Source organism: Delphinus delphis, chromosome 15 (assembly GCF_949987515.2).
Source record: "Delphinus delphis chromosome 15, mDelDel1.2, whole genome shotgun sequence".
In the NCBI taxonomy this organism is placed as follows: Eukaryota; Metazoa; Chordata; class Mammalia; order Artiodactyla; family Delphinidae; genus Delphinus; species Delphinus delphis.
The window spans coordinates 30,162,916-30,188,683 of record NC_082697.1 but is presented as its reverse complement, the minus strand read 5'-3'; the positions used below and the strand labels follow the sequence as shown (position 1 = coordinate 30,188,683).

Genomic DNA, 25,768 nt, shown 5'->3' with positions numbered 1-25,768 from the left:
CCAGTTTTCCCAGCACCACTTATTGAAGAGACTGTCTTTTCTCCACTGTATATTCTTGCCTTCTTTGTCATAGCATAATTGACCATAAGGGTTTGGGGTTATTTGTGGGCTTTCTATCCTGTTCCATTGATCTATGTGTCTGTTTTTGTGCCAGTACCATACTGTTTTGATTACTGTAGCTTTATACTACAGTCTGAAGTCAGGGAGCCTGATTCCTCAAGCTGTGTTCCTCTTTCTCAAGATTGCTTTGGCTATTTGGGGCCTTATGTGTTTCCCAACAAATTAAAAAATTTTTTGTTCCAGGTCTGTAAAAAAATGCCACTGGTAATTTGATAAGGATTGCATTGAATCTGTAGATTGCTTTGGGTAGTATGGTCATTTTAACAATATTGATTCTTCCAATCCAAGAAAACATTCTATATTTCCATCTGTTTTTGTCATCTTCAATTTCTTTCATCAATGTCTTATAGTTTTCTGAGTACAAGTCTTTTGCCTCCTTAGGTAGGTGTATTCCTAGATAGTTTATTCTTTTTTATGCAGTGGTAAATGGGATTGTTTCCTTAATTGCTCTTTCTGATATTTCATTGTTGTGTATAGAAATGCAACAGATTTTTTTATATTAATTTTTTTTTCCTGCAAATTTACCAAATTCATTGATGAGCTCTAGTAGTTTTCTGGTGGTGTCCTTAGGATTTTCTATGTATAGTATCATGTCATCTGCAAATAGTGACAGTTTTACTTCTTCTTTTCCAATTTGGATTCCTTTTCTTTCTTTTTCTCTGATCGCTGTCACTAGGACTTCCAAAACAATGCAGAATAAAAGTTGCTACAGTGGGCATCCTTGTCTTGTTCCTGATCTTAGAGGAAATGCTTTCAGCTTTTCACTATTGAGTATAATGTTAGCTGTGAGCTTGTCATATATGGCCTTTATTATGTTGAGGTAGGTTCCCTCTATACCCACTTTGTTGAGAGTTTTTATCATAAATGGATGTTGAATTTTATCAAAAGCTTTTTCTGCATCTACTGAGATGATCATATGATTTTTTTCCTCAATTTTTAATGTGGTTTATCACACTGATTGATTTGTGGATATTGAAAAATTCTTGCAACACTGGGATAAATCCCACTTGATTATGGTGTGTGATTCTTTTGATACATTGTTGGATTCGGTATGCTAATACTTTGGTGCAGATTTTTGCATCTGTGTACAGCAGTGATATTGGCCTGTAATTTTCTTTTTTGTGTGATATCTTTGTCTTATTTTGTTATGAGTGTGATGCTGGCCTCATAGAATGAATTTGGAAGTGTTCCTTCCTCTGCAATTTTTTAGAATAGGTTTCAGAAGGATATGTGTTAACTCTAAATTGTTGGTAGAATTCACTTCTGAAGTCATCTGGTCCTGGACTATTGCTTGTTGGGAGTTTTTAAATTACTGATTCAATTTCAGTACTTGCAATTGGTCTGTTCATATTTTCTATTTCTTCCTGGTTCAGTCTTGGGAGATTGTACCTGTCTGAGAATTTGTCCATATCTTAGGATGTTCATTTTATTGGTTCATAGTAATCTCTTATGATCCTTTGTATTTCTGTGGTAAGTACCATACTGTTTTAATTACTCTAGCTTTTTCGTATAGTTTGAAATCATGAGTGTGATACCTCCAGCTTTGTTCTTTCTCCAGACTGTTTTGCTATTTGAGGATCTTTTGTGTTTCCATACAAATTTTAGAATTATTTGTTCTAATTCTGTGAAAAATATCATTGGTATTTTGATTGGGATTGTATTGAATATGTACATTGCCTTGGGTACTATCATCATTTTGACAATATTAATTCTTCCAATCCATGAGCATGGTGTATCTTTCCATTTGTTTGTGCTGTCTTCAATTTCTGTTATCAGTGTCTTATAGTTTCCCAAGTACAGGTATTTACCTCCTTAGTTGGAGTTATTCCTATGTATTTTATTCCTTCAATGCAATTGCAGATGGGATTGTTTTCTTAATTTCTCTTTCTGAGAGTTTGCTGTGACTGTATGGAAAAGCAACAGATTTCTATGTATTAATTTTGTATCCTGCGACTTTGCCAAATACACTGATGACTTCAAATAGTCTTTTTGGTGGTGTCTTTAGGATTTTCTATGTATACTATCATGTCATCTGTCAACAGTGACAGTTTAACTTCTTCCTTTCCAATTTGAATTACTTTATTTCTTTTTCTTTCTGATTGCTGTGACCACGGCTTCCAATACTATGTTGAACAAAATGGTGAGAGTGGACATCCATGTCTTGCTTCTGATCTTAGAGGAAATGCTTTCAGATTTTTACCATTGAGTATGATGTTAGCTGTGGGCTTGTCATATACAGCTTTTATTATATTAAGGTATGTTCCCTCTATACCCAATTTGTTGAAAATTTTTATCATAAATGCATGTTGAATTTTGTCAAAAGCTTTTTGTGCATCTTTGTGTCTGAGATGATCATATGATTTTTATTCTTCATTTTTTTTAATGTGTTGTATTACATTGATTGATTTGCAGATATTGAACCATCCTTGCATCCCTGGGATAAATCCCACTTGTTCATGGTGTATGATCTTTTTCATGTATTGTTGGGTTTGGTTTGCTAATATTTTGTTGAAGATTTTGGCATCTATGTACACCAGTGATGTTGGTCTGTAATTTTCTTTTTGTTTGTGTGATATCTTTGCCTGGTTTTGGTATCAGGGTGATGCTGGCTTCATAGAATGAGTTCAAGAGCATTCCTTCTGCAATTTTTTGGAATAGTTTGAATAAGATAGCTGTTGACTTTTCTCTAAATTGATAGAATTCACCTATGAAGCCATCAAGTCCTGAACTATTGTTTTCTGGGAGGTTTTTTTTCTGATTCAATTTCAGTACTAGTAATTGGCCTGTTCATATTTTCTATTTCTTCCTGGTTCAGTCTTTGGAGATTGTACATGTCTGGAAACGTGTCCATTTCTTCTAGATTGTCCATTTTATTGTGGTATAGTTGTTCATATAATCTCTTATGATCCTTCCTAATTCTGTGGTGTTGGTTGTGACTTCTCCTTTTTTATTTCTGATTTTATTGATTTGGGCTCTCTCTCTTTTTTTCTTAATGAGTCTGGCTAAAGGCTTATCAATTTTACCTTTTGAAAGAACCAGCTCCTATTTTCATTGATCTTCTCTATTGTTTTTTAGTTTCTATATCACTTATTTCTGTTCTGATCTTTATGATTTCTTTCCTTTTACTTACTTTAGCTTATGTTTGTTTTTCTTTTTCTAGTTCCTTTAGATGTATGGTTAGGTTGTTTATTTGAGATTTTTCTTGTTTCCTAAGGTGGAGGTTGTATTGCTGTAAATATCCCTCTTAGAACTGCTTTTGCTGCATCCATAGGTTATGGATCATTGTGTGTTCATTTTTCATTTGTCTCCAGGTATTTTTTTTGTTTCTTCTTTGATTTCCTTAGTGACCCATTTGTTGTTTAGTAGCATGTTGTTTAGCCTCCAAGTGTTTGTGGATTTTGCAGTTTTTTCCTAGTAGTTGATTCCTAGTCTCATAGTACTGTGGTCAGAAAGGATGTTTGATATGATTTCAATGTTCTTAAATTTACTGACTTGTTTTGTGTCCTAGCATGTGATCTACCCTGTAGAATGTTCCTTGTCACTTGAAAAGAATGTGTATTCTGCTGATTTTTGATGGAATATTCTATAACATCTATTAAGTTGATCAGCTCTAATGTAACATTTAAGGTCAGTGTTACCTCATTGATTTTCTGTCTCAATGATCTCTCCTTTAACTAGGGGTGTATACGTTCCCTACTATTATTCTTACTGACAGTTTCTCCCTTTATGTCTGTTAATATTTGCTTTACATATTTAAATGGTCACATGGTGGGTGCATATGTCAATATATTTACAGTTGTTATATCTTCTCCTGGGATTGATCCCTTTATCATTATGTAATGCCCTTCTTGGTCTCTTTTTACAGTCTTTTTTGAAAGCCTATTTTGTCTGATATAAGTATTGCTACCCTAACTTTCTTTTTGTTTCTGTTTGCATGGAACACCTTTTTTCATCCCCTGACTTTCAATCTCTATCTTTAGACCTGAAGTGAGTCTCTTGTAGGCAGCATATATATGGGTCTTGTTTTTGTATCCATTCAGCCACTCTATGTCTTTTGATTGGACATTAAGTCCATTTACATTTAAATTAATTATATTTGGTATATACTTACTGTCATTTTGTTAATTATTTTCAGGTTGTTTTTGTAGTTCTTTTTTTGTTCCTTTCTTCTTTTCTTGTTCTCTTCCCTTGTGATTTGACGACTATTTTTAGTATTATGTTTGGATTCCTTTCTCTTTTATGTGTGTGTATCTATTACAGCTATTTGGTTTGTGGTTACCATGAGATTTATATACAGCAATCTATACATATACATGATTATTTTAAGTTGCTGATCTCTTAAGTCAAATGCACTTTAACAACCTTGTATTTTTATGCTCCCCCCCTCCATTTACTGTTTTTGGCATCATATTTTACATCTTTTTGTTCTGTGTGTCCCTTAACTACTTATTGTAGCTATAGATGATTTTACTCCTTTTGTCTTTTAACCTTTCTACTAGCTTTATAAATGGTTGGTCTACCACCTTTACTGTATATTTCCCTTTACTAAATTTTTACCAATTTTTCCCTCATAATTTTTATATTTCTAGTTGTAGCCTTTTCTTGTTCACTTAGAGAAGTTCCTTTAACATTTCTTGTAAAGCCAGTTTAATGATGCTGAACTCTTTTAGATTTTGCTTGCCTGTAAAAATTTTGATCTCTCCATAAAATCTGAATGAAAGCCTTGCCTGGTAGAGTATTCTTGGTTGTAGGTTTTTTCCTTTCATTACTTTAAATATATAGTGCCACTCCCTTCTGGCCTGCAGAGTTTCTGCTGAAAAGTCAGCTGATAGGCTTATGGGGGTTCCCTTATATGTAACTAGTTGCTTTTCCTTTGCTGCTTTTAATATTTTCTTCATCTTTAATTTTTTCCATTTTAATTAAAATATGTCTTAGTATGGTCCTCTTTGGGTTGATCCTGTTTGGGAGTCTCTGTACTTCCTGGTCCTGGATGTTTATTTTCTTTACTGGGTTAGGGAAGTTTACAACTATTATGTCTTCAAATATGTTCTCTGCCCCTTTTTATGTCTCTTCTCCTTCTGGGACCCCTATAATGTGAATATTAGTATGTTTGATGTTGTCCCAGAGGTTTCTTAAACTGTCCTCATTTCTTATTGTTTCTTCTTTTTTCTGCTCAGCTTGAGTGATTTCCACTACTGTGTCTTTCAGTTCACTGATCTGTTCCTATGTATCATCTAATTTACTGTTGCTTCCTTCTAGAGTATTTTTAATTTCAGTTATTGTATTCTTTAGCTCTATTTGGTTCTTCTTTATATTTTCAAACTATTTGTTTAAAAATTCTATCTCTCAAAGGGAACCCTCCTACACTGTCGGTGGGAATGTAAGTTGGTGCAGCCACTGTTGAAAACAGTATGGAGGTTCCTTAGAAAACTAAAAATAGAATTACCATATGATCCAGCAATTCCACTCCTGGGCATATATCCAGACAAAACTATAACTCAAAAAGATACATGAACCCCTATGTTCACTGCAGCACTATTCACAATAGCCAAGGCATGGAAACAACCTAAATGTCCATTAACAGATGAATAGATAAAGAAGATGTGGGAGGAGCTTCAAGATGGCGGAAGAGTAAGAAGCGGAGATCAACTTCCTCCCCACAGATACATCAGAAATACATTTACATGTGGAACTGCTCCTATAGAACATCTACTGAACGCTGTCAGAAGACCTCAGACCTCCCAAAAGGAAATAAACTCCCCCCGTACCTGGGTAGGGCAAGAGACAAAACAATAGGGACGGGACCTGCACCAATGGGAGGGAGCTGTGAAGGAGGAAAGGATTCCACACACTCGGAAGCCCCTTCGCGGGCAGAGACTGCGGGTGGTGGAGGGGGGAAGCTTCGGAGTCTCGGAGGAGAGCACAGCAACAGGGGTGCAGAGGGCAAAGCGGAGAGATTCCCTCACAGAGGAATGGTGCCGACCAGCACTCACCAGCCCAAGAGGCTTGTCTGCTCACCTGCCGGCGTGGGCGGGGGCTGGGAGCTAAGCCTCGGGCTTCGGTTGGATCGCAGGGAGAGGACTGGCGGCGTGAACACAGTCTGAATGGGGCTAGTGCGCCACGGCTAGCCGGGAGGGAGTCCGGGGAAAAGTCTGGACTTGCCGAAGAGGCAAGAGACTTTTTCTTCCCTCTTTGTTTCCTGGTGCGTGAGGTGAGGGGATTAAAAGCGCTGCTTAAAGGAGCTCCAGAGACGGGCGCGAGCCGTGGCTAACAGCGCAGACCCCAGAGACGGGCATGAGACGCTAAGGCTGCTGCTGCGGCCACCAAGAAGCCTGTGAGCAAGCACAGGTCCCTATCCACACCGCCCCTCCCGGAAGCCTGTGCAGCCCGCCACTGCCAGGGTCCCGGGATCCAGGGACAACTTTCCCGGGAGAACGCACAGTGCACCTTAGGCTACTGAAACGTCATGCTGGCCTCTGCCGCTGCAGGCTCGCCCTGCATCCGTACACCTCCCTTCCCCCGGCCTGAGTGAGCCAGAGCCCCCGAATCAGCGGCTTCTTTAACCTCGTCCTGTCTGAGCGAAGAACAGACGCCCTCAGGCGACCTACACGCAGAGTCGGGGCCAAATACAAAGCTGACCCCCCCACCCCCACCCCGGGAGCTGTGTGAACAAAGAAGAGAAAGGGAAATTTCTCCCAGCAGCCTCAGAAGCAGCGGATTAAAGCTTCACAATCAACTTGATGTACCCTTCATCTGTGGAATACCTGAATAGACAGACAACGAATCATCCCAAATTGAGGAAGTGGACTTTGGGAGCAAAGATATATTTTTTTTTCCACTTTTTCTCTTTTTGTGAGTGTGTATGTGTATGCTTCTGTGTGAGATTTTCTCTGTATAGTTTCTCTTTCACCATTTGTCCTACGGTTCTGTCTGTCCGTTTTTTTTCTTTTTTCTATTTACTTTTTAAAGTTTTTTTCTTAATTATTTTTTATTTTATTTTATTTTATCTTCTTTCTTTCTTTCTTTCTTTCTCCCTCTCTTTCTTTCTTTCTTTCTTTCTTTCTTTCTTTCTTTCTTTCTTTCTTTCTTTCTTTCTTTCTTTCTTTCTTTCTTTCTTTCTTTCTTTCTTTCTTTCTTTCTTTCTTTTCTCTTTTTTCTCTCTTTTATTCTGAGCTGTGTGGATGCAAGGCTCTTGGTGCTCCAGCCAGGAATCAGTGCTGTGCCTCTGAGGTGGGAGAGCCAAGTTCAGGACACTGGTCCACAAGAGAGCTCCCAGCTCCACGTAATATCAAACAATGGCAAAAATCTCCCAGAGATCTCCATCTCAACACCAAGACCCAGCTTCACTCAATGACCAGCAAGCTACAATGCTGTACACCCTATGCCAAACAACTAGCAAGACAAGAACACAGCCCCATTCATTAGCAGAGAGGCTGCCTAAAATCATAATAAGGCCACAGAAACCCCAAAACAAACCACCAGACGTGGACCTGCCCACAAGAAAGACAAGATCCAGCCTTATCCACCAGAACACAGGCACTAGTCCCCTCCCCCAGGAAGCCTACACAACCCACTGAACCAAATTTAGCCACTGGGGAAAGACACCAAAAACAACAGGAACTACAAACCTGCAGCCTGCAAAAAGGAGACCCCAAATACAGTAAGTTAAGCAAAATGAGAAGACAGAAAAACACACAGCAGATGAAGGAGCAAGGTGAAAACCCAACAGACCTAAAAAATGAAGAGGAAATAGGCAGTCTACCTGAAAAAGAATTCAGAATAATGATAGTAAAAGTGATCCAAAATCTTGGAAATAGAATAGAGAAAATTCAAGAAACATTTAACAAGGACCTAGAAGAACTAAAGAGCAAACAAACAATGATGAACAACACAATAAATGAAATTAAAAATTCTCTAGAATGGATCAATAGCAGAATAACTGAGGCAGAAGAACAGATAAGTGACCCGGAAGATAAAATAGTGGAAATAACTACTGCATAGCAGAATAAAGAAAAAAGAATGAAAAGAACTGTGGACAGTCTCAGAGACCTCCGGGACAACATTAAAAACACCAACAGTCAAATTATACGGATCCCAGAAGAAGAAGAGAAAAAGAAAGGGACTGAGAAAATATTTGAAGAGATTATAGTTGAAAACTTCCCTAATATGGGAAAGGAAATAGTTAATCAAGTCCAGGAAGCACAGAGAGTCCCATACAGGGTAAATCCAAGGAAAAACATGCCAAGACACATATTAATCAAACTATCAAAAATTAAATACAAAGAAAACATATTAAAAGCAGCAAGGGAAAAACAACAAATAACACACAAGGGAATTCCCATAAGGTTAACAGCTGATCTTTCAGCAGAAATTCTGCAACCCAGAAGGGAGTGACAGGAGGACATATTTAAAGTGATGAAGGAAAAAACCTGCAGCCATGACTACTCTAGCCAGCAAGGATCTCATTCAGATTTGATGGAGAAATTAAAACCTTTACAGACAAGCAAAAGCTGAAAGAGTTCAGCACCACCAAACCAGCTTTACAACAAATGCTAAAGGAACTTCACTAGGCAGGAAACACAAGAGAAGGAAAATATCTACAATAACAAACCCAAAACACTTAAGAAAATGGGAATAAGCACATACATATCGATAATTACCTTAAATGTAAATGGATTAAATGATCCCACCAAAAGACACAGACTGGCTGAATGGATACAGAAACAAGACACGTATATATGCTGTCTACAAGAGACCCACTTCAGACCTAGGGACACATACAGACTGAAAGTGAGGGGATGGAAAAAGATATTCCATGCAAATGGAAACCAAAAGAAAGCTGGAGTAGCAATTCTCATATCAGACAAAATAGACTTTAAAATAAAGACTATTACAAGAGCCAATGAAGGACACTACATAATCATCAAGGGATCAATGAAAGAAGAAGATATAATAATTGTAAATATTTATGCACCCAACATAGGAGCACCTCAATACATAAGGCAAATACTAACAGCCATAAAAGGAGAAATCAACAGTAACACAATCATAGTAGGGGAATTTAACACCCCACTCTCACCAATGTACAGATCATCCAAAATGAAAATAAATAAGGAAACACAAGCTTTAAATGATACATTAAACAAGATGGAGTTAATTGATATATATAGGACATTCCATCCCAAAACAACAGAATACACATTCTTCTCAAGTGCTCATGGAACATTCTCCAGGACAGATCATATCTTGGGTCACTAATCAATTTAAGAAAATTGAAATCATATCAAGTATCTTTTCCGACCACAACGCTATGAGACTAGATATCAATTACAGGAAAAGATCTGTAAAAAATACAAACACATGGAGGCTAAACAATACACTACTTAATAACGAAGTGATCACTGAAGAAGTCAAAGAGGAAATCAAAAAATACCTAGAAACAAATGACAATGGAGACATGATGACCCAAAACCTGTGGGATGCAGCAAAAGCAGTTCTAAGAAGGGAATTTTATAGCAATACAATCCTACCTTAAGAAACAGGAAACATCTCAAATAAACAAACTAACCTTGCACCTAAAGCAACTAGAGAAAGAAGAACAAAAAGACCCCGAAGTTAGCAGATGGAAAGAAATCATAAAGATCAGATCAGAAATTAATGAAAAAGAAATGAAGGAAATGATAGGAAAGATCAATGAAACTAAAAGCTTGTTCTTTGAGAAGATAAACAAAATTTATAAACGATTAGCCAGACTCATCAAGAAAAAAAGGAAGAAGACTCAAATCAATAGAATTAGAAATGAAAAAGGAGAAGTAACAACTGACACTGCAGAAATACAAAGGATCATGAAAGATTACTACAAGTAACTCTATGCCAATAAAATGGACAACCTGGAAGAAATGGACAAATTCTTAGAAATGCACAACCTGCCGAGACTGAACCAGGAAGAAATACAAAATATGAACAGACCAATCACAAGCACTGAAATTGAAACTTTGATTAAAAATCTTCCAACAGGGCTTCCCTGGTGGCGCAGTGGTTGAGAGTCCGCCTGCCGATTCAGGGGACATGGGTTCGTGCCCCGGTCCGGGAAGATCCCACATGCCGCAGAGCAGCTGGGCCCATGAACCATGGCCTTGAGCCTGCACGTCCAGAGCCTGTGCTCTGCAACGGGAGAGGCCACAACAGTGAGAGGCCCGGGTACCCCCCTCCCCAAAAAAAGAGTCATGTACCAAAATGTTCACTGCAGCTCTATTACAATAGCCAGGACATGGAAGCAACCGAAGCGTCCATCAACAGATGAATGGATAAAGTAGATGTGGCACATATATACAATGGAATATTACTCAGCCATAAAAAGAAATGAAATTGAGCTATTTGTAGTGAGGTGGATGGACCTAGACTCTGCCATACAGAGTGAAGTAAGTCAGAAAGAGAAAAACAAATACAATATGTTAACACATATATATGGAATCTAAGGGAAAAAAAAAAAGGTCATGAAGAACCTGGGGCAAGACGGGAATAAAGACACAGACCTACTAGAGAATGGACTTGAGGATATGGGGAGGGGGAAGGGTAAGCTGTGAAAAAGAGAGAGCATGCACATATGTACACTACCAAATGTAAAATAGATAGCTAGTGGGAAGCAGCCGCATAGCATAAGGAGATCAGCTCGGTGCTTTGCGACCACCTAGAGGGGTGGGATAGGGAGGGTGGGAGGGAGGGAGATGCAAGAGGGAAGACATATGGGAACATATGTATATGTATAACTGATTCACTTTGTTATAAAGCAGAAACTAACACACATTTTAAAGCAATTATACTCCAATAAAGATGTTAAAAAAAAAAGATGTGGTACATATATACAACGGAATACTACTCAGCCATAAAAAAAAGAATGAGATAATGCCATTTGCAGCAACACGGATGCAACAAGATATTATCATACAAAGTGAAGGAAGTCAGAAAGACAAAGACAAATACCATATGATATCACTTATATGTGGAATCTGAAATATGACACAGGGACTTCCCTGGTGGCGCAGTGGTTATGAAACCACCTGCCAGCGCAGGGAACATGGGTTTGAGCCCTTGTCCAGAAAGATCCCACATGCCATGGAGCAACTAAGCCCGTGGGCCACAACTACTGAGCCTGCGCTCTAGTGCCTGCAAGCCACAACTACTGAAGCCCGCATGCCTAGAGCCCATGCTCCGCAACAAGAGAAGCCACTGCAATGAGAAGCCCGCACACTGCAACAAAGAGTAGCCCTCACTCACTGCAACTGGAGAAAGCCCACACGCAACAACAAAGACCCAACGCAGCCAAAAATAAATAAATTTATTTTTTAAATAATAATAATAAAATATGACACAAATGTACCTATCTATGAAACAGAAACAAAATCAGGGACATAGAGAATAGACTGGTGGTTGCGAAGGAGGAGGGGGTTTGGAGAGAGTAGGAGTGGGAGTTTGGTATTAGCAGATGCAAACTGGTATATATAGAATGGATAAAGAACAAGGTCCTACTGTGTAGCACAGGGAACTATATTCAATATCCTGTGATAAACCATCATGGAAGAGAATATGAAAAAGAATATATATATATATATATATATATAACTGAGTCTCTTTGCTGTACAGTAGTAATTAACACAACACTGTAATTCAAATATACTTCAATAAAAAATAAATTTAAAAAAATTCTCTCACTCTGTTCATCCACTCTTCTCCCGAGTTCTTTGAACATCTTTACAATGATTACCTTGAGCTCTTTATCCAGTAGATTGCTTATCTCCACATCACTTAGTTCTTCTGGCGTTTTATCTTGTTCCTTCATTTGGAATTTATTTCTGTCTCATAATTTTGCCTAATTTGCTATTCTTGTCTCCATGTGTTTGGAAACATTTCCCAACCTTAGAGAAGTGGCCTTTTGCAGGAGACGTCCTGTGCATCCCAGCAGCACACTCCTCTAGTCGGCAGAGCTATATGCTCTAGTGGTGCCTCTTTGCAGGCTGTGTGAGCCCTTCTGTTGTGGTAGGCTAACTACTATGGGTAGTCTGGTAGGTGTCGCTGGTGCATGGTCTGGTTGGTTGCCAGGCCCTACTTTGTACAGAGGTTGCTGCCTGCTGGTGGGTGGGGCTGAGTCACAAGGCGACTGTCTATGCAGCCCCAAGGGTTACCAGGGCTAGTGCTGATCCACCAGTGAATGAAACTGGGTCCCAGGGAGGGCGGCTATGGGCCTGAGGGCCCTGGATCTAATGTTGGCCGGCTGGTCGGCAGTGCCCAATCCTGACACAGCTGGTTGTGGGGTCTGGGGTGTCCTACAGTTGGTGTTGACCCACTGGTCAGTGTGGCTGAGGGTTCCAAGGTGTCTCGGAGCTGGTATCAGCCTGTTCGTTGGTGTGCCTGGGGCCCTGGGGGGTCCTGGTGGTGATGTCAGCCTGCAGATGGGCAGAGTCAAGTGCCCAGGTCTCTGGCTACAGCGCTGTGGGTGTCCTAGAGTTGACCTACTGGTGGGCAAGGCTGGGTCCCAATGGCGAGCAGTGGAGCCCCAGAAGTCTGTGTCTAGTGCTGGTGAACTGGTGTGCAGGGCCAGATCCTGGGGCCTCTGGGGCAGCTGTGGGCTCAGACAGTCTTAAGGCAGCAGGCCTGCTGGTGGGTGGGGCTGTGACCCTGCCTGACTAGCTGCTTAGCCTGAGGTTTCCCAGTACATGTGCAAACAGGCTGGTGGGTAAGGCTGGGTCCATGTGCTAATAAGCTAGACAGAGGACTCCAACATGGCACTTGCCAGCATCCTCATGGTAGAACAACCTCCCCAAAATGGCTGCCTCTAGAGTCTGTGTCCCCAGGGGGAGTTCCAGTTGTCTCCTGCCTCTCCAGGAGGCTCTCCAAGATCAGCAGGTGGGTTGACCTAGTATCTTTTCAAATTACTGCCTCTGCCCTGGGTCCCTGACCATATGAGATTTTGTGTGTGCTCTTTAAGAGTAGATAATCTGTTTCCCAAAGCCCTCTGGCCTTCCAAGCCAAACATTCTGGGGCCTAGTCTTCATGGTGCAGGACCCCTGGGCTGGGACTCCTGATGTGGGGCTCAGACCCCTTGCTCCTTGGGGAGAACCTCTGCAATCATAATTATTCTCCCATTTGTGGGTCACCCACCCAGAGGTATGGGTCTTGACTATGCCACATCTCCATCCCTCCTACCTGTCTTGTTGTGGTTTCTTCTTCATGACTTTAGTTGTAGAAGATCTTTTCGCTAGCCTTCCAGTTTTTCTCATCAGTGGTTGCTCTGTAAATAGTTGTAATTTTGGTGCACCTGTAGAAGGGGGTAAGCTCAGGGTCTTCTTACTGTGCCACCTTGGCCACTCCCAATTTTTGCACATTTATATTTTTAGAAGCTCTGAGTTCTGTTTGGGTATTTGGGCCTGCATGTGCCAGAAAGGTAACACAGATTGTTGGTGGTTGAGGAAATAATCCCTGGCTCCCACCTCCAAGAGTGGACACACAGCCTGACCCAAACTACCATGCACATAGGAACCTACACTTCCTCCCCTATTCACATTGTGTCACAATCATGCACACATATCCGGCACTGACAAGCAATTCCATCCCTCTATGGGCAGGATCACACCCCACCTGGAGGTTCACGTGGTCTGTGAGGAGATGAGGATCATTGGGAGGGGCCTAGCAGGAGGAGTCCCAGCAGGAGACTCTTTGAAATTCTTAGACAGAGGGGTTGAGGGAACACAAGAGCACACCTCAGGCTCTCACAGAAATGGTGGGACTCCCATTCAGAGCTCTAGATAATTAAGCAGCCAAGTAATTTGTCAATATGAAGGATGTTTTTCTGGGATAATGCCCACCACTCAACAGATGGATAGGCCCCACCAGGTGGGAAGGACAGGCAGAGGGGTCAGGCTGTGGGCAGCTTTGGATTTCTAGCTTCTGTGTGAAAGACTGATTTTGCCTTTGTCAGGAAGTCATTCAACAAACTTATATTTAACACCAGATCCAAGATGACTAAAATCAGCCCCTGATCCCACTATAGCTACCATCCATAAAGCTGTTATTCCAAAATTAGGCATAAACATTTAATTTAAAATTAGATGTCATTTCTTTTCCAGAAAGTAGAGGAGTCTTGAAGGACTTCTGACCATGTGGGTAGGGGCAGAGTTTTCTGAGAAATGGACTGGGGACAAGAAAAATGTTTTAAAGGAAATATAATGTAGGAAGAAGACGTGAGAGGACTAGGGAAGGATATCCTCTGAAGCTCCACCCCATGCCCACTGCCCTCTCATGTGGAACAAGGGAACATGTTAGCTGAGAAAGCCACTACTTCAAGTTCTGGATGCCTGCTGTTTGGGGGTACCCACCTAAACTGCCCAGACCCCCGCTTAGTGCACCCATACCCCACCATATGCATTTTGTCTAGAGAAGTAGGGGGGTGGTTGGGAGGTGTAAGGGGGAAACATCAATAGAAACTTCTGCACCACTAGGCAGATAGGATCGCATATCAGTCAGTGAATCTCCAGCTGAAGACACTAGGAGACCAAAAACTCTGACTTCTTCCCCAAAGGGAACAAGGAACAATTCACTGCTAGAGACAGAAGGGTAGGATTCTGCCTTATGAATTGTGGAAACTGTGAGTACAGGTTCCACGTGTCCAGTCCCAAGGGGAGACTTTCTCCCTGACCCCAAACGGCAGTTAGGCTAGCTGATGCCTCAACAAAATTTTAATATGATGGGTCTCCCTGAAAATAGCAACTGAACATGGCCCCTACTCTTTACATCCTTAAACTTTCTCTTTCTGTATCTCTCCCTCCTAATTTTCATAAGGACAAAGGACAAGAAGCTGGAGCCACTCCACCCTTTACTCTACAGCCTGTTTGGACTAGCAAATTCCTAGCTAACATGGGCAGGGGAAGGAAGGAGGGAAGGCAGGAGAAATAAAAGGAAGTTCAGCTTTTTTGTCCCATGTAGAGCCTCCCTGATCCACCAGGGAACATCACCACCTCCAATAACCATTGCATACCCACTGTGTGCCAGTCACCTGCTAGGTCTCCAGAAGACACTGTTCCTGTTGTGGAAGGGCTCACATTCTGGTTGGTGAAGAAAATATGCAAATGAGTAGGAACCCTAAGTGTGGCTGGTGCTGAGAGAGAAATAGGTTCAGGGCACAGGTGGGGATTCCAAAAGAAACTCTGTCAACAGGTGGGGGCAGGAAGGAAGACCTCATTAAAAAGTGACTTTTGAGTGTTGCTAGGTAAATGTTGCTTCCCTAATCAAGGCAACAGCAGGAACATAGGCACTGAAGGTGAAACACCCTGGTGCTGCTCTGGAAATGGCTGGAAAATAAGGGCTGAAGAGCCACTAGGGCAGGGAAAGAGAAAAAGACAGTAATGTGGGCAGATCTGCATATCATGAGAATTGACTTTCATGAGAATGGATTGAGACTTCAGCAGTAGACCTGGAGAGAGATGAGGAGGCCTGATTTAGACAGAGCGAGAGGTATCAGCAAACGAGCTCAGAAGGCCCTCCTGGTACCTTCTCCAACTGAGCTAGGAAGGAAGGAAGAGAAGGGAAAAGAAACCCAAAGTTCTTGGAGGCAGCAGTGGGGGGATAGATGTTGACAGGCACTCTTTCTTTTGCCACACTCTACCCAGCACATGCCTCCACCCATCTCTTACCTTGGGGGACAGTGACCATTGGGTTACTTCTCGAGATGTTCTCGGATGTTTGTCTTTACCTCCCCCCTTACCTTGGACATTTATGGTTTGCCAAAGCAGAAGGAACTTGCCTGCAGGCACTTTCCACAATAACCTTTGCTTCCCAAAGTTAAGCACCTGAGCTGTTTATGGTTTATGTTGAGGGGGGGGGGCTGGAGGATAGGAGAAGGAAGGAGAACCCCAAAGGGGGACATAGGACTGAGGGAGAGTGGGCAATCGTTTCTGTAATTTCCCTGAGCTGCAGTGCCCACACACTCAGCTGAGGAGCCTCAGAGGAGATGACTGTGAGGTCTGCTGCAGACTCCCAGTAGCACCAAGATTTCTATCGCCCAGGAGTGGCAGGGCCAAGGGTTTGGAAACAGGAGGACGTTTCTGCAAAATACACAGCCTGCCAAAGACAAGGGGTCTCCCCTGATCTTGGAGATGCATTAGCTAGACCCTAGGCCTTGGTATTACAGGAAGGGCTAAGCCTCCCAAAACAAAGGTCGATTTCTTGCCTGCCTGTGGAATGGGAGCTGGGGGCTGAAAAGACTAGGTCAATGCAAATAAACAAAGTAATGCACTCTTTCTTGCACACACTCCTCTCCACTATCTGGGCAGATTCTGGGTCTCAGAGGTCTGAGAGACATGCTGCACATGACACAGATGGAGGAGGGGGGCGGTGTGTATCTTACCCATCAGACTAATAATGGCCACTCCTCTGTCCCCAGGATGCTGGCGGGCTGGATGCTAGGAAGGAGGTGGCTTTCCAAGCTTTCACTTAAAAAATTGCTTATAGGGATTTCCCTGGTGGTCCAGTGGCGAAGACTCCTGTGTTCCCAGTGCGGGGCAGGGAATCCTGGTTTCGATCCCTAGTCAGGGAACTAGATTCCACATGCCACGACTGAGTTCGCATGCCCCAGCTAAAGACCCCCACATGCCGCAACTGAAAGATCCCCATGCCGCAACTAAGACCCGGTGCAGCCAAATAAATAAATATATTTTTTAAATGTTTATAGGACATGCAAAAATACTAAACACAAGAGGGAGAAGGCCACTGCTCTGGCCTGGGACAACCGCAACTGCTGAGGCAGTGTCGGACCACGGAGAGCCGCGCCTGCGCACTACAGACTCCGAAGCCAGGGCGACCTCAGGGAGGTGGGCGGGGCTGCCCGGGCATCCGGGTCCCTCACCCCGCCCCGCTGCATGAATGAGAGGCCTGGCGCCCGCCCCTCCCCCTCCGGGCCCGCCCCTCGCCGGGGCGCCGCGGGCAGTCTGCCGCTGCCACCTCAGCCGCGCTCGGTGCCGACTGACGCCCGCCGCTCACCGCCCGGAGCTGACGGTCCCACCACGCTCGCCGCCGCCGCTGCCGGCACGACAGAGTAAGTGAGCAAGCGAGGGCCGTCGCCCCGGGTTTGGGGCTTAACGGACTGGGCAGGTCCGGGTTCGGGGTGCTGAGGACACCGTGGGGCCCGCGCCAGCCTCCCCCACTCACACTCCCGGCGCCTCTGCCGGGAGCTGGGAGGGATGGGACAGCGGCCCCAGGCCGGGAGGGGTGCGCAGGAGGGTCCACCCCGAGCCGGAGGGTGAGTCCCGCACAAAGGGAGGCGCGGGGCTGTCACCGGGAGGTCACAGAGGGAATGTTCGCGGAGCCCAGAGCGCTCCGCTAACCCGTGCCGGGTGTCGGGTCCCCGGGCGTGGGAGGCGGCTGGGATGAGCAGAGAGGCAAGGACGAGGATGGCGAGGACGTCTGCCTCCCTGTTGGCGATGGGAATGCGCCTTGGGGGGCGCGGCGTGGCAGTGTTTTCCTGGTCCCCGTCTGCTCCTCCCCTTTCTTTGTGGCGTCTGTCCTGTGCCCGTTTGTCACTGTGTGTAAGCTATGGTCGGGGGTGAGACCTATCGCCTCGGCTTACTCGTTAATGAAAGTCAGGAGCTGGCCTCATATCTGTGAGTGGGGGGCGTGTGTGCTTCCACAGGCCGGAGAATTAAGGAGCCTCTTTTGTTTCCGGAGACCTAATGGTGTGTGTGCCCCCTCTGAAATGAGAGAATCGGAGGTCATTTAAAGGGGTATGAGGAAAAGAGACATATTACTTCATCAGATCTTCACCCAGTTCTGCCTCTGACATTCTTTCAAACAGCATTTCTTTGTTTCTTTCTGTAAAACCAGTGGGTTTTGTTAATTGAAAATATATGTCTATATCCTCAATATATCTGTATATCCAGAACACTTGGTTTTTGGGGTTTAGTTAATGGTCATATACTCTTATGTATGTACATGAGAATACTCTAGTACATATAGAACACTGCTTTTTAGTTAATTGGTAATATGTCTGTATATTGATATACACATATACAGAAGTACTCCGGTATCTCTAGGACACTGTTTTCTCAGCTCCTCAGTACAGGCAGATTTTGTTTCCTCCTGCCTCCCTGTGTAATAAGAAGGTGGTCCAGCAGGTTCTTTCCACCTCCTTGCTTTTTTTCCCCTTAATGCTTTGGCAAAGGGCTTTATAGCATATTACCCTGGCATGCGCCCTTGCTTTGATCTGAATTTTCCCTGTGTTCTGTTGTCTGGTTGTGCAGCCCAGCTCAATGGCTCCTCTTACAGGACTGCTGGAAAACAGATCACCTTTTATCGTCGTCATCCCCAGAGAGAGGAGGAAGCTCTGCAGGTTCCCACAGACTTTGGCTCTGTGGGACTGACTGCCTGACTTTGTTGTCTTGGTGAAGTTGTGAGGAGTCACAGTTGATGTGGACCAATCAAAAAGAAGCAACTGTAATAGCACCAGCTATTCCTTGCTGTTTCTCTTGGACCTTTTTCTCTTTTAAACCAGATTTTATAAGTTTTAGAAGACAGTTGCATTTTCAGTTTCTTTTTTACACTTATAATTTTGCAGAGTGACAGGAAATTAGCTAAACTCTGTTACTATAAGAAACATACTTCCAGGGATTCCCTGATGGCGCAGTGGTTGAGAGTCCACCTGCCAATGCAGGGGACACGGGTTCCTGCCCCGGTCCGGGAAGATCCCACATGCCGTGTAGCGGCTGGGCCCGTGAGCCATGGCCGCTGAGCCTGCGCATCCGGAGCCTGTGCTCCGCAACGGGAGAGGCCACAACAGTGAGAGGCCCGCGTACCGCAAAAAAAAAAAAAAAAAGAAACATACTTCCAAAATATATTTTTCTTATGATCTTTTGATTCAAAATAGCAACGGTAAAAAAAATTAAGGGGAGCTTATTAGAGAATATGAATAGTTGAATTGACTCAGTTTTAAGACTCTCTTTAAGATTATTTTTTAATCACGTATATTTTAATTCCTGGTAGTTTTCAGTGCAAAATGAAAGCTAAACTAAGCAGTCTTCCATAGCATCTGTTTATGTATATTCCATCTGTTAAAAACATTTGCTTTTAATTTGAAGGGGAAATTTTCCATTTGGTTGGAACGGGATCCATTATTCTTGGTAAAAATCTTACCTTATGTTAACATGATCAAATTCTTTTTTTGTAAAAGTAAAAATTAATAAAAGTTGATTTTTCAATTTGGAGAAGTTTTGGTTTTATGATGTAAGATTTAAGTAAAAATTTAATGTAAATGACTTTAACTCAAAATAAGCTAACTTAAAAATGAGGGCTTCATTAACTACATTAAGTAGTGTCACTAATATTGAAGCAACCCCAATAACTTATGAACTGCCTGCATAAGTTTTTGGTTTTCTTTTCTTTTTTTTTTTTAGAAATCCCCTTAAAACAAATCATAAGGGGAAGTCGTAGATAAACAGAGTAGTGTAACCGGAATTATCACTGAAATAGGCTTGCATAGTGCCACAGTATTGTGGAACTTTAATTTTTCAAGAGCGACTTAGCTATTGTTTGTATCAACAAAGGAAACTAAAAACATCCTGGCCTTGTTGTTCAGCATTCTGTTAATCAAAATCTTTACCAACCCATAGTTTAGCATTTTTGTAGTATGATGATTGAAGAAAAATTCCAAAGTAATATCTATATTGTCAAAATAGGTTACATTATTTTAAATGCTGTTTTAGTAATAAATATAATCGTTATATTCATTAGAAATATTAATATTGTTACGTTAGTGATTGTAATAGTATATATGATGACACTTTGTTACTAAACTGGGATACATTATCCTCCCAGCATTTTCTATCAGTAATTGTTTTCCGGGAATTCCCTTGATGGTCCAATGGTTAGGACTCCGCACTTGCACTGCAGGAGGCACAGTTTCAATCCCTGGTTGGAGAACTAAGATCCTGCATGCAGCATGGCCAAAAAATAATAATAATAATAATAATGTTTTCTGTTTCAAATGGCAGTTTATTCTAAAATCAGTAATAAAGTAACGTCATTATAATGTATTAGCAATTTAAACTATATGAAATTGCCATTTTTTAGATTGGGGAGTAGTCAAAAATCAGTGGTTTCATATGGTTCAATCACTTTGAACTCTTAGCAGTTCTTTCTGGTATTTACCTTTATATTTATTTCATTTTTAATGTTTAAACTGCTATTCCTTGATTTTCCATCTTTGGATATTATCTATGGAGTTTTATTTTGGAAGTTGAGGACTTAGTTGTCCCACACAACCATCCTTCCATCCCCCACTCATATCTATACTTTACAGTTTCCAGTCAAGTTAGTATTCAGTATTTATATGACTGTGACAATGTACCTATAATTCACAGATGAGCCATGTAGGATACGTATTACGTTTTCTTTCTTGTAAAACTTTTTTTTTTTTTGCGGTAAGCGGGCCTTTCACTGCTGTGGCCTCTCCCGCTGCGGAGCACAGGCTCCGGACGCGCAGGCTCAGCGGCCATGGCTCACGGGCCCAGCCACTCTGCGGCACGTGGGATCTTCCCGGACCGGGGCACCAACCTGTGTCCCCTGCATCGGCAGGCAGACTCTCAACTACTGCGCCACCAGGGAAGCCCTCTTGTACAACTTTTGTTTCTACTGAGTTAAACAACTGCCACTTTTGTTTGTTTTTCATTTGCCTAGTTTTCCTTTTACCAGTCACAAAGTTATCCTCAAATTCTATGACAGAACCTATCGTCTTTCAATATTTTCAGGTAATCTGTTTCATTTCTTTTTCCTAGCTGTTATATAGGACTTCCCTTTTTATCATCTTGTGAATTCTCTTTGCTTTCCTCCTATGTTGGATCCTTGATTTCCTGGATCCTGTGTCTTCCTAATTCTTTAGTAGCTTCCTGAGAAAGGGCATCTACAAACTCTGAAATTCATTCCTGAATTCAGAAGTTGCATATGTGAAAATGTCCTCATTTTACCGTCACACTTGAATGGTCGTTTCGCTGGATATTGAACTCTAGATCGAAAATTATTGTCCCTCTTTTGAAGGCTTCTAGTATTACTATTAAGAAGTGCAATGCCATTCTAATCCCCATTTCCCTTTTTCCTCCCACTCTGGAAAACTTTAGGATCTTCTGTTTATCCCTGGTGTTCTGACATTTCATGGTGTTCCTCGAAACATCTTTTTCTTTCCTTTTGCTCATAAGGGCAGATAATATTTTCTCCAAATACCTATATATATGTACACACAGACATACACACCATCTCACCCAATATGCTATTCATTATCGTGTTGACATGCCTCCATCAAGAGATGTGGTCTTTGTTTCCTCTCCTTGAACCTGTGCAGGCATAAATGCTCCCCAGGATGTTTTGGGTCTTGAGCCAACATCATGGTTTAGGAGTACAGTTGGATGATCAAAAGCAACCACCTTTAATTTTTGTTTTTTACTTTTAAATGGAATCATCAGTTTACTTTTAACTGGAAATATCAGTTAACACCAGAGAAAGTTTCTTCCAGCACTGAAATATAATCACCTCTGGAATCTACACAGCCATCAGTTACATTTTTTAAAAATCTACTTTAGGAAGTGACAGAACCATTTATGACCAAAAAGAAACAATCTATAAGCTTCATGGTTAAATATGTCATGACTAAAGACAAATACATTATTGGCAAGAATTTCTGTGATAAGAAGATGGAGGCAAATGGAGTTACATAGACCATGGCTTGTTTGGACATTGTCAGTGACTTAGTGTTTATCTCATGGATACACATTTTTTAATATTTTTTTACCCATGAATTTTTTTCTATTTACAGCTGCTTTATTCCTCATCTAGCTTTCCCATAGGTGCACATAAGTGGTTGAATATTTCTAGAGAACTTCAGATTCATGAGCAAAAATCTGTAGTAGACTCTCATCACTGCCCCAAAAAACTACCAGATTCTTAATAAGATTTTTTTGCCTATAATTATTTAATGTCTCCCCAGTCTTTACACTCATGAGCAGCCGACCCCTCCCCATCCCGGTAAGCAGGCCGCATACTTCACTGAGGGTTTAGAAGTTATCAGACAGATACCCCTCATCCTCCCTTCACCAAATCTATAAATCCACCTTCCTTAGGATCCCTGTTTCCTTGCTGTCAGAAGCCAACTTGCCTCCCCACCATATTCCACCTCATAGCTAGTCAAGAACTTGACTTCTGCATTTGTGCCCTCTATCACATCCTCAACAACTTTCCAGGGCACCACCCATGTCAGCATACATACATGCTCTGATATTTCCCATCTTCAAAAACAGAACAAAAAATTACAACGAAACAACTTTCCCCTGACCTTATTATATCCATCCCCTTCTGTTTACCTTCATGGTTAAATGTTTCAAAAGAATAGTCTACATTTCCTCCCTATCTCTTCTGTACTATGTATCACTGTCTGAAATTCTGTTGTTGACTGAATATTTTTGCCTCTTGCCTACGCCCCACACTGGGAAGTCGGCTCCAGGAAAGCAGGGAACTCATCTATCCTGTTTACCACTATGTTCCTAGGACAGCAGTTGACACAAGTACCTACTCAATATATGGGCAAAAAAGGCATAACTGACATTTTTAACCTGGTAGAATAGCTCTTTTTAAAAATTTCTAACAAGAAAATCAATTTTCATTTATTTTTTAAATTATTCTCTACTTTTTGCTACACTTGAAAACTGAAAAATTATAAAGACTGTATTAATGATTGAATTTTACCTATGTTACATTACATTTCATTCTTTCACAAGTATAATTAACATTGGCAGTCTTGCACCTAGATCTGCAGTCAGACTGATTGGAGTTGAATTCTAGCTCTTTCACTTTTTGCCATGTGACCTTGGGCAGGTTTCCTAACCTGTTTCCTCATCTGCAAGGTAGAAATAAGAATAGCACCCACCTCATATGTTGGTTTTGTGTGTCAAATTAGATAACGTGTAAAATGCTAAACTCAGTACTTGGCATGGCGGTTAATGCAACGAAAAATAATTATAGTTATTGTTTGTATATGCTTCTCTGGTTTCTAATATTTGATCTGACTTGGTCACTGTAATATTTTTGTTTGAAGTACTTATATCTCCTAGAGTATATTGGCTATGAATGTGACTCTCCTGTTTTTAGTTTTGTGGGCTTTTTCTGATTCCTTGCCTCTCTATTCCCCAGATTACCCCACATGACAGATGATCTGCAGTTGACAGATGAGCACCCTATAGCACTTCCCAGCAATTTGGTCATTTGAGAAATCATTTTGGTCACTTGATAAAATATTTTTATTTCAAGCCAAGTTCTGTTCTTTGTTTATTTGGCCTGCCCAGAGGTAAGGCTCCTTCCACGTGTTAATTCATGTTATTCCTCATTAAGTTTTCTTATTTCTGGAAATGGAACTTTTAAAACACCCAGTATGTCATCAACAGATTTTTTTAAAGTAGCCATAAGATACTGTTCTTTTCACTTACTAGCTAGCTGGGAAGATAAATATATGTAGCAATACAAAATCCACTCTAAGGGCCACATTGAGGGATAAAGACAGGCTCTGTAGAAGTTCAAAGTAGGGAGAGTTATGTCCAGCCAGCCTTAAGGGATTCTTAAAAGTTTTCTGCATGTTAAATTATCTATACCCCTTATTATCTGTCTTGATTTTTAATTTTAGAAATTGTTTCTTAAAGTAATTGACTTAGCAGTTACTCTGCCCCTTTCTTTTCTTATCTGGGTAGGCAGTGGAGACTCCTCCAATTATCTGAGCATTTCAAACATCAGAGTGTAGTGTTGGGTAAATTTAGGATTCAAAAAGAATGCCAGATGGTTTGAAAAGAATTGTGAGCACTCCAACTAGTGCAGTCCGTTGAAAGCCAGCTGGCTGAGCCTTGTCTGCTGTGGAGGTGGGAATCAGACGCTTTCTTCAACGCCAGCTGGCCTAGAAACAACTTATCAGTGGCCTTACTTTTGGTTGGCCATGCCTGGGAAAGCCAGCCTGGGCCCTGCACCCAACGTAAGGACAGTATGACACCAGACAGTTGCTCTGCACCTCCATGGTGCTTGAGTTGGAACAAGCCTGAATGGCAAGGAAAGGAAGCTACTTTTTAGATAGCATTACAAGTGAACCTCATGTTAAGTTGTGATTTTGCTCTGAAAAAGTGTAATGAAACTTGAATTTTTATGGATTCAATGCTGTTAGGTGTATTAGTGTTGCTTACTACTATAGTAACTATAGTGAATGTTTTTATATTATAAGTAACTTCCAGTTTACCTGCTTTCAGTTGTTCTTGTTTTCATTTATTGACTTTTCTTGAAGTGAGGTTTCCCTCTTCTTTTCATTTTCTTCTTCTTCTAAAGTTTTAGTCATTTGGATTAGTACAAATTTTCATCTTGTCGTAAAGCTTGGTCCTATAAACCAGAGGCTTCTGTAGAACATTAATTATGTGTGTTGTCTTAAAATCTGTGTCTCGGGCTTCCCTGGTGGCGCAGTGGTTGAGTCCGCCTGCCGATGCAGGGCACACGGGTTCGTGCCCCGGTCAGGGAAGATCCCACGTGCCGCGGAGCGGCTGGGCCCGTGAGCCATGGCTGCTGAGCCTGCGCGTCCGGAGCCTGTGCTCCGCAACGGGAGAGGCCACAGCAGTGAGAGGCCCGCGTACCGCAAAAAAAAAAAAAAAAAAAAAAATCTGTGTCTCATTTTGTCTGTTATTTATGTTTTCCTAATTAGACGGGTGTTTGTATCAGATACAGTTCTTCTTTAGGAAACTTAATGTCATAATGTTTAACTGAGAACAAAAGAAATACAAATATGGCACTGCAAGTATAATGAGCATTCAGTTCATTTGATGACAGTGTTAATAACTTCACCAACAGTCTATCAGTATGCTTTATGTTATCTTAAAATATTTTTTTATTTGGAGATGGAATGGTGCTGCAATACTTGCATGTTAACTTCATCTAGGCAAACCAAAAAATTATAAATTACCTGTGTCTCTTTATTGTTCTCTCCCAATTCTGAGCATGAAAAATTTTGCTCAGTGGTATAAACTTGAAATATCCAAATAGGCTCTTCATCTTGGACTAAAAGAAAGAGTTTGGCAAATAATGAAACACTGAAGTATGAGCTAATATAGTTTATGGAAAATTGGTGGGAAGGTAAATCAAAGGTGTTGGCTTTCATTCTTTTCCTTTAGTGCAAAAGAAATTGCAAAACTTCCTCAGAGATATGTTGGAAATCTCATGCCTTGCTATAATTAAATAAAAATTTTTACTTAAACTTATTGATTGTCCCTGTAAACAGTCCAGAGGAAATTTTGTGGTAGTGAGAAAGATTTTTTTTGTATCATAGAACAGTGTATCAATAGCCAGGGGAAATATTGTACCCAGAAAATCATCTTTCACATTAGCTAACCTATAGTAAAAACCTTTTATGTTAGTATCTTTAAATGTACTGCTTATTTACTCCTTACAGCAACCCTCAAAGGGTTATTTATGGATGATAAAACAAATGGTCAAAGAAGTAACCTGTTCAGGTTCACAAGGTCAGGAGCCAGGTTTAGAACCCAGGCCCTCATTCTCCAACCCACCAAGTGTCTCAGTTGATATTGTCAACTTTCACAAG

General features: G+C 41.5%; 1 protein-coding gene across 1 annotated transcript in view; it reads left to right on the top strand.

Moving 5' to 3' along the window:
* Nucleotides 1-17,116: 17,116 nt before the first annotated feature.
* The window catches only part of RNF24 (ring finger protein 24), a 140,598-nt gene continuing 131,946 nt past the window's right edge, over nt 17,117-25,768 (top strand). The window contains exon 1 of the mRNA XM_060031179.1: nt 17,117-17,206. The gene's annotated coding sequence lies outside the window, so the exon portion shown is untranslated. The remainder of the gene's footprint in view (nt 17,207-25,768) is intronic.